Raw genomic sequence first — 15,552 nt, 5'->3', positions numbered from 1 at the left:
TCCAAGCAGAGCTGTGTTATATTATTATATATGTTATATTTAGCTGCTGCAGTGGCTGTGGCAGTCAGGGTGCTGTGGTTGCTGCCCTAAATATGTTCTGGCCAGTTGAGCTTTCCAGCCCTGTAATGGACTGAGTCCACAGGGAGCTGGGCAGCAGTGTCACTGGTTTCCAGCACCCTGCAGCTGGGGAATTGCGTTCTCTGGGTAGAGGCCTTGGTGATTAATTCGGCAAATTTGGGTAACTTCTGGTAAATAATGTCTTTACTAATTGAGAGGGGGAAAAAAACCCCAAATATGGGTGTTTAGGGTGCTTCAGTGGGGATGTACTGTGGGAGCATGGCAGGGTGGACACCTCAAACTGATCAGTGTTTTATTTTTGCTTTTAGCCTTTGCTAACCAAGGGCTGCCTTCTCCTTTAGGGGTGCAGCAGTAATTTTTGGTGTCATGTCTTCTCTTCCAGCCCTGAATCCTGGTGCTACTGAGGCAACTGCAGGCACTTTAAAGATGTGGGTGAGCACAGAGGAGGGGCAGGAGAACGACAGGCTCAGGACGTGGTCCCTCGAGCAGGTAGGACACTGCTGTCACCTCGGGTGCTGTGTGTGATGTGAAACCTTCTGTCCTGGGCAGCCTGGTCAGGGAAATGTGGTGTATTCCAGTGTGTCACAGAGACCCCTGTGCAGGCTGCTGGAGCCCGATGGCTGAAGGAAGTGATCCTGCAGTGATTGGCTCTGCTGCCTTGGGAGCAGGGGCTGCTCTGTGGTCAGATCAAGCTTGGCTTATGCTTCCTGGTGTCCCTGAGAAGGGGGAAATTTTTATTTTCTTTGCTTTTGGATATCACTCCTTGAACAAAGCAGAGTTCAGATAGCCTGTGTGTTTGTAATTTTCTCCTGCCTGGGTCCTCTGTCTGTGTGCTAGTTGCTGATTTACTTTATTTCCATATCACTTAATAAATATCCATCTGTCCCATGGTGTGGATGAAGGGTCAGGAGAGCAATGCTTTCTCCCTTTGGCTTCTGTGGATGGAAGAAGTGTGCTTGGAAATAACACTCCAGTTTTCCATTACACCGTTCCAGGCTTTTGAAGAAGAAATTTGGTCTCGTAGCAGAGCCAAGCCATTTTATTTGTACAAAAAGTAAGCTCCATGCTTGAACATTAGTGAGCAGACTGGCAGGGAATTTGTTCACCCATTTCATGGCTGTGTGATAAATGACAGTGTCCCTGTGGAAATGGGGATTTTCAAACCCTGGAGTGGTTTCTACCCAGCTTGTGCCGCATCTGGAGACTGCTTGTTTCTAGACTTTATTAAATAATCAGCGTTGGGAGTACAGTAACTGGACTGATGCTGTTTGCTGCAGCTTTCCTGACACACTTCCAGTTCTGTAGCCTGTTAAACTGGTAGGAATAAACTAAGGCACCCTGCTGAAGCATGTGATGTGCTGGGATCCACGTGCACCCTCAGCCCCCTGAGAGCTGTCCTCCTTGAAGTTCCCTCCATTAATTGCATCTAGGTGGGTCCTCAAAACCTTATGGCAGTAATTGTGCAAATGCAGTGAACATTGTGGCTCCCTGGTTGTCTGGCTGTTTTAAACAGGGAATTTTGCAGGAGGAAGAGGGTGAAGCTTTGGTAGCTTCGCTCTGCCTTTGTGAACAGAGTCAGTCTCTAAGGAGGGAAAGTAGGGAGAAGGGCATTAAATTTTATATCCCTTGGTATCTGCCAGGGAAAGACAGCAATAACGGATGTGGATGGTTCATGTGGAAGGTGTCTGGGTAAATAAGAAGGATTCCTTTGTGTTCCATCTGCAGAAAAGGACATTGTTCATTACTGGAGGGCCAGCATCCAGAGGTGGCTTGTGGCTTGCAGCAGTGTGCCATCCTCCCTGCAAGCTCATGGTCCTGTGCTGGCCCACGAAGGCTTTTCAGTATCTTCTCTGGGAGCTTTGAGAACCGAGCTGAGGATCTTTGCTGCAGAAGTTGGCTCCTTTCTCTCTGCTCCTCCTTTTCCCCCACCCTCCTGTGGTGTCCTCTCCCTCCCAATTCATTTGTTTTTTAAACGATTGTGCCATTGTGTGCATCAATACGTGCATGGCCTGTCTTGTTTTTCTCTTGGCCTGAAAGTGCAAAGCAAATCTGTTTATGGTTTTGGTGAGCTAATTCTTCCCCACCCTAGATTTTTAAATAGACTCTTTCTTTACCAAGCTTGCAGAGCTTGCAGGATGTATTGAAGTAATGGGAAAAATATGTTGTGTGTTAACCTTCCTTTTTTGTAAAACTTTATTTACAAGACCCTATTCCTGGCAGTGCATCTGGGAAGTGAATATCTGGATGCTAGAGAAAGTAGAAGACTTGGAAATAGCAAAATGTGCATTTAATGCATTTGGGGAGGAAATGTTTTGAGTTTTCCACGCTCAGTGCTTGCATTGTGAAGCGAAGTCTAGTGAGCTGTGCTCACTTGTCCCTTTAATTATTTATCTTCTCCTGCAAATCCCAGTTTCTAAGCTGTTCCCTGGGCTGTTACCTTCAAACAGGCTCCTCCAAGGCAGCTGCTGACCCAGACCTTGCAGCTGAAGGTAAGAGCAGCAAGGAATGCTCTTGGCCTGTAAATAGTGCCTTGGATTAAGGGCTTGGTATGTCACTGGTGTGTTGGAAATGTTATTTTTGCTTCTTGATTTCATCCTTCCTGCAAATCAATCTCAGACCTGTCTGTTTAGGTTAACAACCTTCTCTGCATCCCTGTGGGGTTTGCAGAGCTCTGTGTGCAGCATTTTCACCAGGGTGTTTTGGCTGCTGGAGGCAGAGCTCAGCTCTGCTGTGGGAGCACTAGAGCAGCCCCAGGGACACCCCTGGCCATGATGCCTGGCTGCTGGCTTCCTTCCCAGCCCTTGTGCTGCCTCTCTCCTGCCCTGCCACAGCACCTCCTCATCTCCAACCTGGCTGGGAGTTATTTCTAGGGAAAACTCTGAGCTGCTTGTGGCTGGCCATGGGGCAGGAGCTCTCTGTGGAGATGTGGGGCTTTGTGCAGCCTGGTGCAGGGTTGGTGTTCTTGCCCGTGGTAGCAGGGCTGGACTAAGATGATCTTTAAGGTCCCTTCCAATGCAAACCATTCTGTGACTCTATGGCCATTACATGTGCAAATGCACTTCTCCAGCCCCAGCTCTGTAGGGCTTGGCTGAAGCCTCTGGGTACTCCTGTAACATAAATAAGCAGGAGTAGGATTTCAAAGCAAGCAAATTTTTGACATAGTTGATGTCACGCCTCTTCAGCCCTGTGTTTAGGGCCCAAGGATCTGCAGGCCCACAGCTGCTAGTTTGGTCTTGTTGCTAATAACCCTCTGGAGGTGTTTGTGCTGAGCTGGTTCTTGCAGAGGGCTGAGGGGTTCACCCTGATCTGACGGTGTCAGGGAAGACAGGATCCATGGTGGGAACAAGGTGAGGTGCTTTCCCAGAGCAGGGTGCCCTGTGTGAAGCTGCAGCACTGGACGTGCTCCTCACTGGGTTTATGGTGTGGAATGTCACTCCACAAGGACTTCTGGTGAGTAGCCTTAAAGCAGAAAGGGCTGGGGCAGGGTTATCCCACTTATGCAGTTCTTCCACCCAGAGCCTCTGCTCTGCCAGTGAAGAACAGATGGGGAAAAGAGATTTCATTTCCTCACCCTGAGAGGTAAATTTTTCATGAGAGTTTTGTTCACCTGCAAATCTACAGCAAAGCTCAAAGCAAAGAATTTCCCACACAAAGGCTTTGCAAAACAGGATTGTCCTTTGTCCATGTAATTTGGTAGCACGTGGGGTTTCTTTCTGTAACAGAGTCTTAGAAGAGGTGAAGCTCTCTCTGTTTTTCCTTTTCTCTCTGTTAAGCTGGCAGTGTTGGTGCTCCCTAGGAAGGTGATGGCTGGGCTGGCCCTGACCAGTGCCCCTCAGTCCCCAGGCAGGGGCTGTAGCCCTGAGCATGGAGCTGTGAAGCCTCTCTTACCTCCTCTTTTCCTATCTCCCCAATCAGTATGTGAAACTGCAAAGTTTCCCAGCTTGCAGATGACATGGAGTTCTCCAAATGTCCTTGCATCCTTTTCCCTCATTCCTCTCTTCCTACTCTTACTTCTTACTGACCAGAACATGTATACAATATCCGTGTGACAAATTAAATTGCTTGTACTCAGAAAGATGAGGCCACTGGATGCATAAACTTCTTGGCTAGTCCCACACTAACAGTTTTGACTCCTGCCCCTCACATTGTATTTTGTGAAAGGCAAATTCCATCCTGCGTGTCCCTTTCCAAACCTATTGCCCAACACTTCCACTATTTGTCATCAGCTGAAAGGGATCTGAGCACTGCAGATATCCACAGATGTGGTTTGATTGTCTGTGCTGTTAACAAACCACATCTGTGTATCAGGAGGATTTGGCTTTGCTGTTCCTCTTTGCTGGGGTTTGGGATGTGCGGTGGCTCTGCTGTTCCTCTCCTGAGGTGAGCAGTGCCCAGCAAGGCTCTGGGCTCCAGCAGCAGGAGACTCCCAGGAGCAGCAGCTGGATGCTCCAGAGATGCCTTCAGCCAGCAGAGCTGCCCTGGGGCTGTGGAAGGTTCCAGTGAAGGCTGTGTCCAGTCTCTGTGAAGGGACTGGGGTATGCCTGAACAGGTTTTCTTTATGAAGGGAAAGAGCTGTGCCTGTGGCTTGTGCAAGTCTGGATAAAGCCCATTGTATTGTTTTGTACCAACACAAACCAGTGGCACGTCAGGTTCAAGGAGAGGCCTGCTGCAAAGGGAGAGGCTTTGGCATGTCTGGCTCAGAGCTAAGGCTGCAATATTCTGTGTCCTCAGAGGTATTTGTGAAAGAGGACACAAATCCAAGGTGAAATGGTGAGTTCTTACTCACCACCCTTCAAACTGTGGACTGGAGGCCACCCTTCAAAACAAAGTGATTCCCTACAGAGGAAAAACAGCTTCTTCTTTCCCAGCTTGATCTGGATCCTTGTTATCACTTTGGTGGTTCAGCTCTCTACAGCACTGAGGAGTTGTCTGTTCCAGTGCACTGAGCATGCTGCAAGTTTTATTTTATTTCCAAAACAGCCCTTTAAGCGTGTTGGGCTGTAAGGGAAACTCGTAGTAATTCCCTCTGCCAGTATAATTCAGTAGCAGTGCAAAACAGGAGGGTATCTGACTAAAGGTGACCCATTAAAGGGTGATTTCTGATAAATAACTAGACTGGGGACTCACAAGTCCTGAGTTTAATTACTGACTTTGCTATAAGCTTCCTGTGACCTTGGGCGAGTTATTTAAAATTGCTTTGTGCCTCATTTCCCTTTCTGTAACACACTGGTGACAGCATTTCCCTTCCAGCAGGAGCTGTGGCAGTGGGAAGGTGTCTGTACCCTTTTCCACAGCTGCTGTGTGAAGAACCTGGATGGACTAGGAAGCATGACCATCTCATGGGCCCCTCTTCTGTTTTCCTGGGGAAAAAATATCCATTTAAAGGGTTTTACAGGTATCCAGAGAATATGTTCCTTTATTATGCTCCTGGCATAACTGCACTAGCTCCTTGAGCTGTAAAGTGCTCCTTAGCACTGCTCTCAGCTCTTGAGCTCTAAACTGATGGCCAGTTTGGGCAGAGCAGGTTTCTGGTGCTCCTGTGCTGCCTTTCTGCTTTGAACCCAAGTGAATGCTAGGGAGGGGCGATGGCTTTGGGGATAAAGATGATGGCACATGGTCCTGCTCCCCATGGCAGTGTGCAGACAGACCTTGGGCAGAGCATTTCATCTCTCCCTGCTCCTTCCCAGTGAAGGGTAACGGCACTGACCACCCCTTTTCCCACTCCCTAAATGTCAGGAGAAGCTTTCCAGCTTGCCTGAAATGTGCTAAAACCTCGTGGCCGGAATAGCAGACATCTGCGAGGAACAAGGGCTGGCTGTCTCCTGTGTGCTGCTCTGAAGGCTCCCTGCCATTCCCATGGGATGAGCTGTGGGAAGCCCTCACATGACAGCTATCCTGGGGGGAGCTGCCTCTCTTTTAGGTACAGCAGAGTTGAGAAGGAGTGATGCTGAGCCTCCTTTGTCCTGAGGGCATGCAGCCCCTCTTCCCTTTGCCATATCCAGGGGTGGGTCTGGGACAGCCACCAGCCTGAGACCCCCACCCTGTGGCAGTGAGTGAGCTCCAGCTGGTGTGGGATGCTGTGGGTGGATGGAAGTGATCATCTTTGGGATGTGGCAGAAAACCAGACCTCATGGTGGTTATGGGTGGGAAAATGCTCTTTGGGAGTATCTGACTATCCAGAAATATTAAAAATATTGTCATCTGTCTTTCCCTCTGGTCACACAGCTGGTCCAGTGGCTTGTGCAGGCTGTTGAGAACCAGCAGTGTGAATTGTGGCCACTCTTTCATCTTTGGTGTGAATATATCATACAAAATGTCTATCACCTGTGCAAGAGGCATGGCCCAGCAGCTGGAAAAATCCATCCATTTTGGACAGAAACTTTGCTTTCATCTCCATCCTTCTCTTCCTAAGAGCCAAAACCCCAATCCCCTTCTCCTTCAAGGTGTCCTGACTTACTGCCTGTCCTGCTGGGATGCTGCAAGGCTGGAGAGCTGGCAGCATGTGGCCTCCAGGGCACAGCAACAGGCTGGGGCTGCTTCTAGACCGGGGATTGTAAATCTCAGGCTACAGGTAGGTCTGGCTGTTCCCTCGGACTCTGCCTGTAACTAGGAGTAAAACTGTCTTGAACAGCACCCCTGACACTAGTGAAAGGGAAGAAATTGAATTCAATGTACAGGATGTGGTATCATTAAGCACTTCTGCTGTCTAACCCTCTTGTTTTTCCCTTTTGTGGTTTGAGTGATCTTCCTGCTGGGCCAACAAACATTTAAGGCTGTGGATTTTTCCCCAAGTTGTGAGACTTTTAGTTGTTCAAGCTGCTTTGTGTGTGGGGGAGGGTGAGCTCCAGACTTATGTGTGTGGAAGATCACATGGATGTGTGACTTCTAAAAGTCTTCAGGGCTGTCCTGGAGGATCTTGGAGCTCTGGGCAGAGGCTTTGCACATGTCTCTTGGGAAATTGTAAAATGCCATGGAAATAACTGCTGACCGAGGAAGGGAGGGATGTGGGGAAGATGCCAGGCAACAAGGAGGAGGCTGGCAGCAATTTCCTGATGGAGCTGAACCCTGGTGAATGATTTCAGAACACTGATGTACTCTGGGGGATGGCAAGTGACTGTACCCTGAATATCCCTCAGACAGGGAGCTGCCATCCTGTGGGACCTTGCTCAGGATGGCAGCTTGAGTCCTTTGAACAGTGAGGGTGTCTCCTGCGCTGGCAGCTTCTCAGCACTCACCAGCACTTGCAGGTGATGATGAGACTTGTGCCAAATTTTAGAAGGGTGGAGAGTATGAAGGGTGCAGATAGGAGCAGCTGGCCATGAATTTTGTGTGTTGCCCCTGTGGTTTCTGCTTGCTTTTGATGTGAAAACAGATGGTCCAGAAGAACCCCAAACGCGGTGGCAGTGCTTTGGACAGTGCTGCCAGCCACTTCCCCTGCTACCCCTGGCAGGCATGTGCAGTGTTAGAGCAGTAATCCATGGAGAGCTCCCTGAAGGAGCCCTGCTGCTCGCTGCTCCGGCCCTTGGGGAGGCAGCTCCATGTGGAATTGATCACAGGGGTGTTGCTCTCGTGGGGCTCCTCTGCCCTGATGGGATCAGAGACGAGTCCTGCAGCGTGTGAGGGATGAGTCCTGCGGGCTGTGAGCTCTGTCCCCTGTCTGCCCTGGCACGGGAGGCTTCTATTCCCTTAGTCCTGTGTGGTGGGTGGTGATGGGCTGGTGCATGGAGGCAGTTCCCCCTGTCCAGCGTGACACAATGTCAATTTGGTGCAGCATCATCAAGATGCTCCCAACTCTGTTCACTCCTAGCCCAAAGAAGAGGGCAGGTGCCCGGTCCTAACCTGACTGTGATTTGGGCTGCTGGCCCAGGAATGAAAGGCTCCATCATGGCATCACCACTTGGTCATCCCCACCCCTGTGTGCAGGCTGCCTGCTGACACAGCAGGGATGTTTTTACCTTACTGTCCCCCGTGCTGACTCCTGCAGTTTATCCTGCTGTTTTCTTAGTGCTGTGAAACAGAGTTAATAATATTGCTGTGCCCTTTACCCTAATGAGCATAATGGATGTTTTAGACTGGTGTAATGAGACAACCCTTCATTTTTTTCTGAAAAGCCAGGAGGGATTTGTGATTTCTGACTTGCTGAAGTTATAACATAGTCTGTGATGCCTTTGGTGCAAACCAGAAATGTTTTTGTTATTCATGGGATACTTTGCAATGAGAACTTATCCATGTTTATTTGAAGGGCTGGGAAATTTTAAATTTGCAACAGATGGATTTTCTCCAAAGGCTCCAGGTTAAGTCATCTCTATGGAAATTACAGTCTTCATATGGCAAACTGATTTTTTAAAATTTTTATTGACTCTTATTTAATTTCATTCCCATGAAGGATGTTGTTCCCCTCTGCTACTCCTGCACCCAGTCTAACCTAAGTTCATGCAATGTTTGTGAAGGGTAGGATGGTTTCAGAAGGGCAAAATGCAGCAGTCAGCTCTCCTGTGAGCACTGTAGTGGTAGAAAACAGGCACAAATCCTTTGTTTTCTCCCATCACTCCCCTTTGTCACCTGTCTGCAGGTCTGATTTGGCAAATAGAGCAGCTATTAGTGAACTCCCCACTGTGAACTGGGGTGGTGAGGTGTTAACAATGTTTGTTTGCACTCGTATGAACATATAAAATACTTCAAAAAGTCATCTAATGCAGGTATTGGAGATACCTGTAGGTTCACACCCGGCTGCATGCACAGAAAGTGAGGATTTCCTTAGGCTATCCTTTCTAGGGATGGATTTTTGAAGCCTGTGGCCAAGACCTGAAGATAGGTTTGCTATCGGTTGGTGGTAATCGGGCTGTACTTGCATAATGATAGTAATTTCCTTCTTGTATCTTAAATTTGATTTATAAGACTATGCTGCAGTGTGACTTGAAGTGTTTGTCTCTGCTGGCAGTTGGCAATGTATTAGCTGTGATCCTTTACAGAAATAAGTGTTCAGTGTTGGAGCTAAATTGAATAATATGGTGGTGTTTGTGTCTTAATCTTCCAAATAGCTCCGTTAAGTTTGCTACATTGATGTCTGAAAGGCTTAAAAATAATAAACTCCATTGTATAGAGCTTTGAATACAGAGTGGAAGCTTAGTAATTGCTGGCAGTTCACGGGCAGACTCACTAAAACATGGCAAGGTGGCAATTCTCCCAGCACGCCTGCATTTTTTGAAAGAATCTCCTTGTATCGAGGCCTTGTGATCCACAAGGTACAAAGTATATCAATGTGAATTCAGGCTTGTGGGACCAGTCCAAAACCCCAAACCCTTTAGTTGCACTCTCATATAAATTTCAAACACCTTTTGTCTTCCTCATCAGTCTGCTGGGAGCTGTTTGCATCCCCAGCTATGGGCGGGGTAGGTGGAGTGGGCTCATCTTGGTTGGCAGCAGAGAACTGAACTCCTGAGCCCCCATCCCAGTTTCCAACCTTTTGCTCTTCATAGGAAGTGGGAAAAACCCTAAATACATGGTGGGTTTTCTTTTTAATGAGGTTCTCAGGGAATCAAGTGTCAAAGGAAAAACTCTGCAATCAGGGATCTGGCTTTGCTGTTTCTTCTCCGAAGATGTCTGTTCCCCTGCATCCTCGTGAATGAGATTTAAATGAGGAGTTACAAAGAGCAACTAAGGAAAAGGCTGGTTGGACTAGCAGGAATGATTTAAAAAACAAACAACAAACAAAAAACCCAAACAACCAATCCCCCCTTCCCCCACAAAAAAACCCAAACAAAAAACCCCAAAACAAAACAGGAGAGGGAAAGGAGGAGAATGTGATTTGTTTATCACAACTGAACTTGAAACTAGTTTTAAATGTCTGTTTTCTGAGAGTAAGGAAATTCCTTTAGCTTCCAGCAGTAAATAACTGGGATGCTTTCAGCTCACAGCTGATCTAGAGGATGGTGAGTTTTCAACTAAAAAAATAATTGACTCTCCAGTAAGGCCACTCCATTCCAAGTGTCACTAAACAGCTGGAGGAAGAGGAGAGTCCTGACTGGCACAGTTCGTATCACAAATAACCCTTGAACTTTGTTCTGTGTCTCTGAGTTCTGTCCAGAGCGTCTCGACAAATGGTTTTGAGCAAATACAGTTTTTAACCAGGGAGCAAATGACCAGCATTGCATCTGGGTGGCAGGTGCATGATCCAGATGCCCAGATTTTGCCCAGAGAGGTCTCAAATCACGTCTCAAATCCATTTTTCTCTTGCTATCAATCCTAAAAGACATGGTGAGTATTTCAGAGAAAGGGAGAAGGTTGTCCCATGGGAAGTCTTGGGGGTCACTGAATGAGGGTGTGGTGGTAAGGATGGTTGTTCTCCTTGCCAAGTTCTTCTTGACAACTGAGTGGTGAAGGATTTAATGCTGGCTGTGGTGAGCAGGATTTCTGAAACTCAGCTTCTCCCCAGGCTCATCTCAGCAAAGGGTTTGGCTGTCAGAGATACTGAGCTCTCTTAATGGTCTGCCCTTCTCTATGCCAGCAGGGCCTATCCTGTGCAGTCCAATTGGGACTTCTGGAAGTCTGTCACTTATGTAGGTGCTAAAAAGGAACTGAACTTATTTGGGAACTGGTGTTCCAGCTGAAGGAACTGAGCACTTGCCAGTCTGACCATATGCTTCTGAAGTCCTTGTGGTTCAGTGCTTTAGTCCAGGATATTGCCTATTTAAGGCAATGGAAGGAAGCCCTGTGCCACTCTTGCAGAGTAGGTATGTGAACTTTAAGCATCAGAACCAAATGGTAGTTCTAGAATTAGATGGTGTCCCTAATTTCCCTCTTCAGTTTTAAGTGGATGCAGCATTCTTCACTTACAGCCTCAACTGTTGCGTTGCATTGTTGGATGGGGTTGAACATCTGCCCCTTCCAGCCACAAAAGTGGCTGTGTTCCAGTGGTGGGTGGTTTCTTTCTATTCAGGGATCCTCTGAGGCCTGGAAAAGCTTGACTATTAGGCATGACATACTGTCAACTGCTGCAGATCCCCTTGGCTCCCTCCTCCCAACATCTGCAAGGCCGGAGTTGTCCAGCTTGGCTTGTCCATATACAGTGCACGGAGCAGAAAGACCCAATTCCTACCAGCTGCTGCTGCTGAGCAGGGGGTGAGCCCTCACCAGGAACCTGCCCATCCCATGCAGGAAACATTTGTGGTGCCAGCCTGTAGCAGAAGAGAGGGAAGAGCTATCACCAGCTCCCTCAGGAGGGCTGCGTTGCTGGGACCACAGTCCTGGGATCTTTCCCCACTCACAGCACCCCTGTTTGGGATGCTCATCCTCCCCCCAGCAGCGCTGCTGTCGCCCTGCTGTCCTGTGGGGTGGCAGGGGATGGAGCAGCAGAGCACAGCCCTGGCAGGAGCACCGTGCACCACATTAAAGGCTTGGATGCTAAAGCAGAGCCGTGGTGAGGGACAAGGTGCCTGTCTCACACAGGTCTCTCAGCCCAGTGTTTTTTTCCCTGCAGCATTGTTTCCCTGATTGACTGGCGTTGGCTTGGCAAAAGCCTTTTGAATATTCATTTGGCTGACGGGAGATGAGAGCGCGGTAGCTCCTTGAAATCAGCTTGGGGAGGGGAAGCAAATAAGACTGCCTTTTTCTCACTCATAGTGCTACTTGAACTCTCTCAAATGCATGCTTCACATGGATAAATGATTGCAGAGGCCTCAGCCTACCTAACAAGCCTGCTGTTGTACAGCAAAAATTACAGTGCCTGCATGCTTGCCATCCTCATTTAAAAGCCCATTCCTCATTAATATCACTTTATACATATTATTGCAGCTCGAAGTGCCATTCCTCTTCTCCCCACCCATTTCCTTGTCTGGCTGTGACATACAGGAACTACACCCAGTGCTTGACTCGCCTCTCCTGACCTTTTGTAACTTGGCTCCAAACTCCTTTTTTTGGGTCTTTTGCAAAACACTGTCAGAAGGGAAAAATCCTTTGTTAAAACACAGCCAACTCCTGCCTCAACGTGGAACAGTTTGTTCTGCTGAAAGAATGAGCCAGTTCAGTGAGCAGAAAAACATTGCCATAAACCAGCGGGCTCAATAAGCTGCAAAAGCCATCGGCTGCGCGCAGCGTCTGAAAGGACGACTCTGAAGCAGAATGCATGGGGATGGAAAAAAATAATCCACAATCCCAACCTGCCAAACCCTGTTTCTTTGCTTTCAGACGAAGTATTTTGCAGTTTTCTTTTTGGTTATAGCAACTGTAAGTGGAGGAATGGGAGCTGAGGCTGAGCCAGGATGTAACACAGCTCTCAAAGCTGCATATTGCAAAAGGGCACAGGGGATGAAGTAATCCAAAAATGCTCAGCTGGGAAGGGGCTGCAGCACTCATAGTCACCAGGCTGTGCTGCAGATGATCAGCTCCAGCGCCTCTGGTACTGTTTAGTAGCTTGGTTTAGTCCTTCCCACCCACATCTTGTTTTAAAGCTCTGGGCACTCTTTAGTTCCCTGGAATTGCTGCGGGTCTGTCCCTTTTGCGGCTGCTCGGTAACTGGTGATCAGCCTGGCTTCAGCAAGAGGTTCTTCATGCCACAGGGGACTTGGATGCTTGGTGAGAAACCTGTGTAACAGGCTTTTGGGTTTGTGTCTGCAGTGGGATCGTTTTGGTGCTGGTATAAAAGCTGACACTGGTTTTCTTTGAACAGTAAATGTTGTGCTGGCATTAGAGCTGTGGTTCCCGAATTTGGGGTGACGGCCCCTCGATTAAGGTCGCCCGTATGGAGGTGATGTGCAAGCCTGGCAGAGGGGCTGTGAGCAGGGATACATCAGAAAGGTGGGCTCCAAGGCTTCCCCAAGATGATTCCTTGGGAAGGGGCAGGCTGTAGCAGCACTGAGAGGACAGAGGGGCTGTGGCACTGTGCCACTCTGCTGCCGTTGGGTCCTCACACCTGTGAGCTCCTCAGCAGCTCAGCCAAGCGTTCCCTGCTGATTTAAAAGTCTCAAGTATCTTTGTTGGAAATTTGACGTGGACAAAGATCTACCTCTGGTGCTTATTCAGTGCTCTGAGTTCCCCAGTAGATTTTTGTCTTGGAGCCAGTTCAGTAATTTCCGATAATAAAAACACAAAGAAGTGTATTTTAGGTGTAACCTATTCATCTTCACATACGTTCTGAAGGGCTGCACCTGCCAAAGCTGGGAAATGTCCTACAGAAATGGTGATGCTTGACAATGAGCTACAAAGCGTGTGGCACATCTGAAGGTGGTGTGGCAGGATATAATTGATGTGTGAGGTGCCTGTGTTTCAGGTGAAATCACGAACAAAGCCCTGACAATGCAAACAAAGATAAAACATCCTAGAGAAAGCACAAGGGGCTGAAATGGGAACTCCAGTGCGTTTACAAGCATGGTCATACTGTCCTGTTCAGACACAAACCAGCCTGCTGGCAGCCACCAGCTGAGTGTGAGGTGATGGGACACCCACATACTGGCGAGCTGAGGGACTTCCTGAAGCTCCATTAATGCTAGCTGGTGTCCTCTGCTGGTGGTGCTAACCTCGGAGCTGGCTCTGTTGAGATGTGATTATCTGTCCGCTGGGCCTTTTGCTTTGGGAGAATGCCGGGAATGTTTTGCAGCGTGGACAAAATCTGAGGATGGAAGCTATGGAGGTGGGTGCCTGGATTGCTGGAACTGTGAACCCTGCTAAGGTAGTGCAATGCGGAGCAAATCTGTAATGAAGCCTCTGTGCCAAAAGAGATTATTACTTTTTTGGAAGATGTTAATGGTATGATTACATAACATTTATTTTGTGCTCAATCAAATGGATGAAGGCAGAGGAAAAGGAGTGAATTAATGTTAGTGATGTTCAAACAGAAGCACGCAAAGCTCTGAGGGATGATCAGTGGTTTTGTTTTGATGTGTGTTGTGGTGGTTGTTTTTTATTCCTCACATTCTCCTGAAATATAGCACACAAGCTTGTCTCTAAAGGGGGCACATTGCCAATAGTCTAAAGGTTATATTATCCCAGTGACCTATTTTTATACTCTAATCGTGTTCTGTTTCAGCCAGCTCTTTCTAACCTTCCATCTTGCTCAGTTTTGTGCTTGTCTGGGGGGCAGGGGGAAGCAGAGATAATTGCCCTTAGTCCCTGGGTGCAGAGGCAGCCTCTGCCCAGACACCAACACACAGGAGAGGTGCTGCTGTTAGAGCACAAGAGCAATCCAAACACACAGCTCAGACATGGGGGCCTGCTTGAGACCGGGGCATGAGGAGCACTGTGGGGCAGAGGAGAGAGGGCTTCTTTTAAAGGCAGATTTTAAATAGAGAAGTCCAGCAGTTCGGAGAAGGGTGAAATTTTAATGAATAGCTCTGTTTAACTGGTCCAAATGGAAAAGACGCTTTTCTGCTCTAGGCCTGCCAAGGAATGGAGAATGAATACGATTGTTCGGTCAACCGGCTCCCACTGCATTTAGACTGTACCCGTGGTTTCAAAGCCAGGCTTAAGCTACAAAGCACCCTGACCAGTTGGCATAAAGAGAACTTGTTCCTTAGTACAAACGTTGACTGTGATGCTGCTTGAAGCTCAAAACTGCTGAAGTTTGTGCGTGTGTTTGTACATTCGTGCAGCGTGAAATAATAAGATGTGAAGAGCCTTTCTTGCCTGCGTGGCCTCTCTGGGGCTGTGGTTATTGTATTGCTGGTGGCTCTGCTTGTTCATGTTAAGGTTTGAGTGCCTGCAGAGTTAGTGTGGTACCAATCTGCTCTGGAGGGGAAAATCTCACTAACTGCTCATTGATGAACTTACAGTCCTGAATGGGGTTAAGCCCCAAAAGAATTAAGTGTGCCACGACCTTGGTCTGGGTTATGAACCAGGCTTTGGGTGGCAGACACTACCTCCAGGTGCAAGGGCATGGCATGGGGATGTGTGCCAGAAGCCAGGGTGATGCTCTGCTGCTGGCATTTTTAGGCTGCTGGAGATGTTCCCATGCTGTGACTTCCTCCCAGCTGCAGCCTTTGCAGAGTCACTCGGGGAGGATGCTGGACTCCAGCTAGCTGGGATGCACAACCACAGAGTGGGAACAGAGGAGCTCAGCCCTGCCAAACCTTGCCCATTCTTCTCCTTCACAGAGCCATGCTGGCACAGCTGGCAGAGAGGTCCCTCCCACACCTTGGAAGTTTCTCTGGAGAGGTGATCTGTCCCTGCTGGCTGTGTCTGTCAGTATGGAATGACAGGGATGTGGCCTGGAGAGGTCTTTGCTGAGATGTCCATCCACACAGTGTGTCCCTGGGATGGATTAGCAGTAGCCCCCACTGGGCATCCTTCAGCAGTAAATAACTCAGACTGGTGAAACTCCTACATGACTTCTCATGAATGGACTGCTAAGGCAGAAGGAATGTTAATGCCCAGCCAAAGAGGAAGAGTCCCAGGATTGCCCTGGCTGGCAACAGGGCCTGTACCCCAAATACATGGACCTGTTTGTCCTCCCTTTCCCAGCACCATTGCCCCCAGTCCCAG

At 48.4% G+C, this 15,552-nt stretch overlaps 1 protein-coding gene across 4 annotated transcripts in view; it reads left to right on the top strand.

Annotated features, from left to right (window-relative positions):
- Positions 1 to 15,552, top strand: part of ZHX3 (zinc fingers and homeoboxes 3) — a 46,922-nt gene that overhangs the window by 17,054 nt on the left and 14,316 nt on the right. For 2 of the 4 annotated variants that reach the window (XM_041478636.1, XM_041478637.1), the window contains exon 2: positions 461 to 567. The gene's annotated coding sequence lies outside the window, so the exon portion shown is untranslated. Of the gene's footprint in view, positions 1 to 460; positions 568 to 2,527; positions 2,568 to 13,680; positions 13,706 to 15,552 lie in introns of those variants that run through there. The other 2 variants (XM_041478640.1, XM_041478638.1) reach the window with 2 other exon arrangements.

The sequence above is a fragment of the Pyrgilauda ruficollis genome, unplaced genomic scaffold (genome assembly GCF_017590135.1).
Source record: "Pyrgilauda ruficollis isolate IOZ18807 unplaced genomic scaffold, ASM1759013v1 scaffold46, whole genome shotgun sequence".
NCBI lineage: Eukaryota > Metazoa > Chordata > Aves > Passeriformes > Passeridae > Pyrgilauda > Pyrgilauda ruficollis.
The sequence above is the reverse complement of the archived record's forward strand: the minus strand, read 5'-3'. Positions and strand labels throughout refer to the sequence as shown.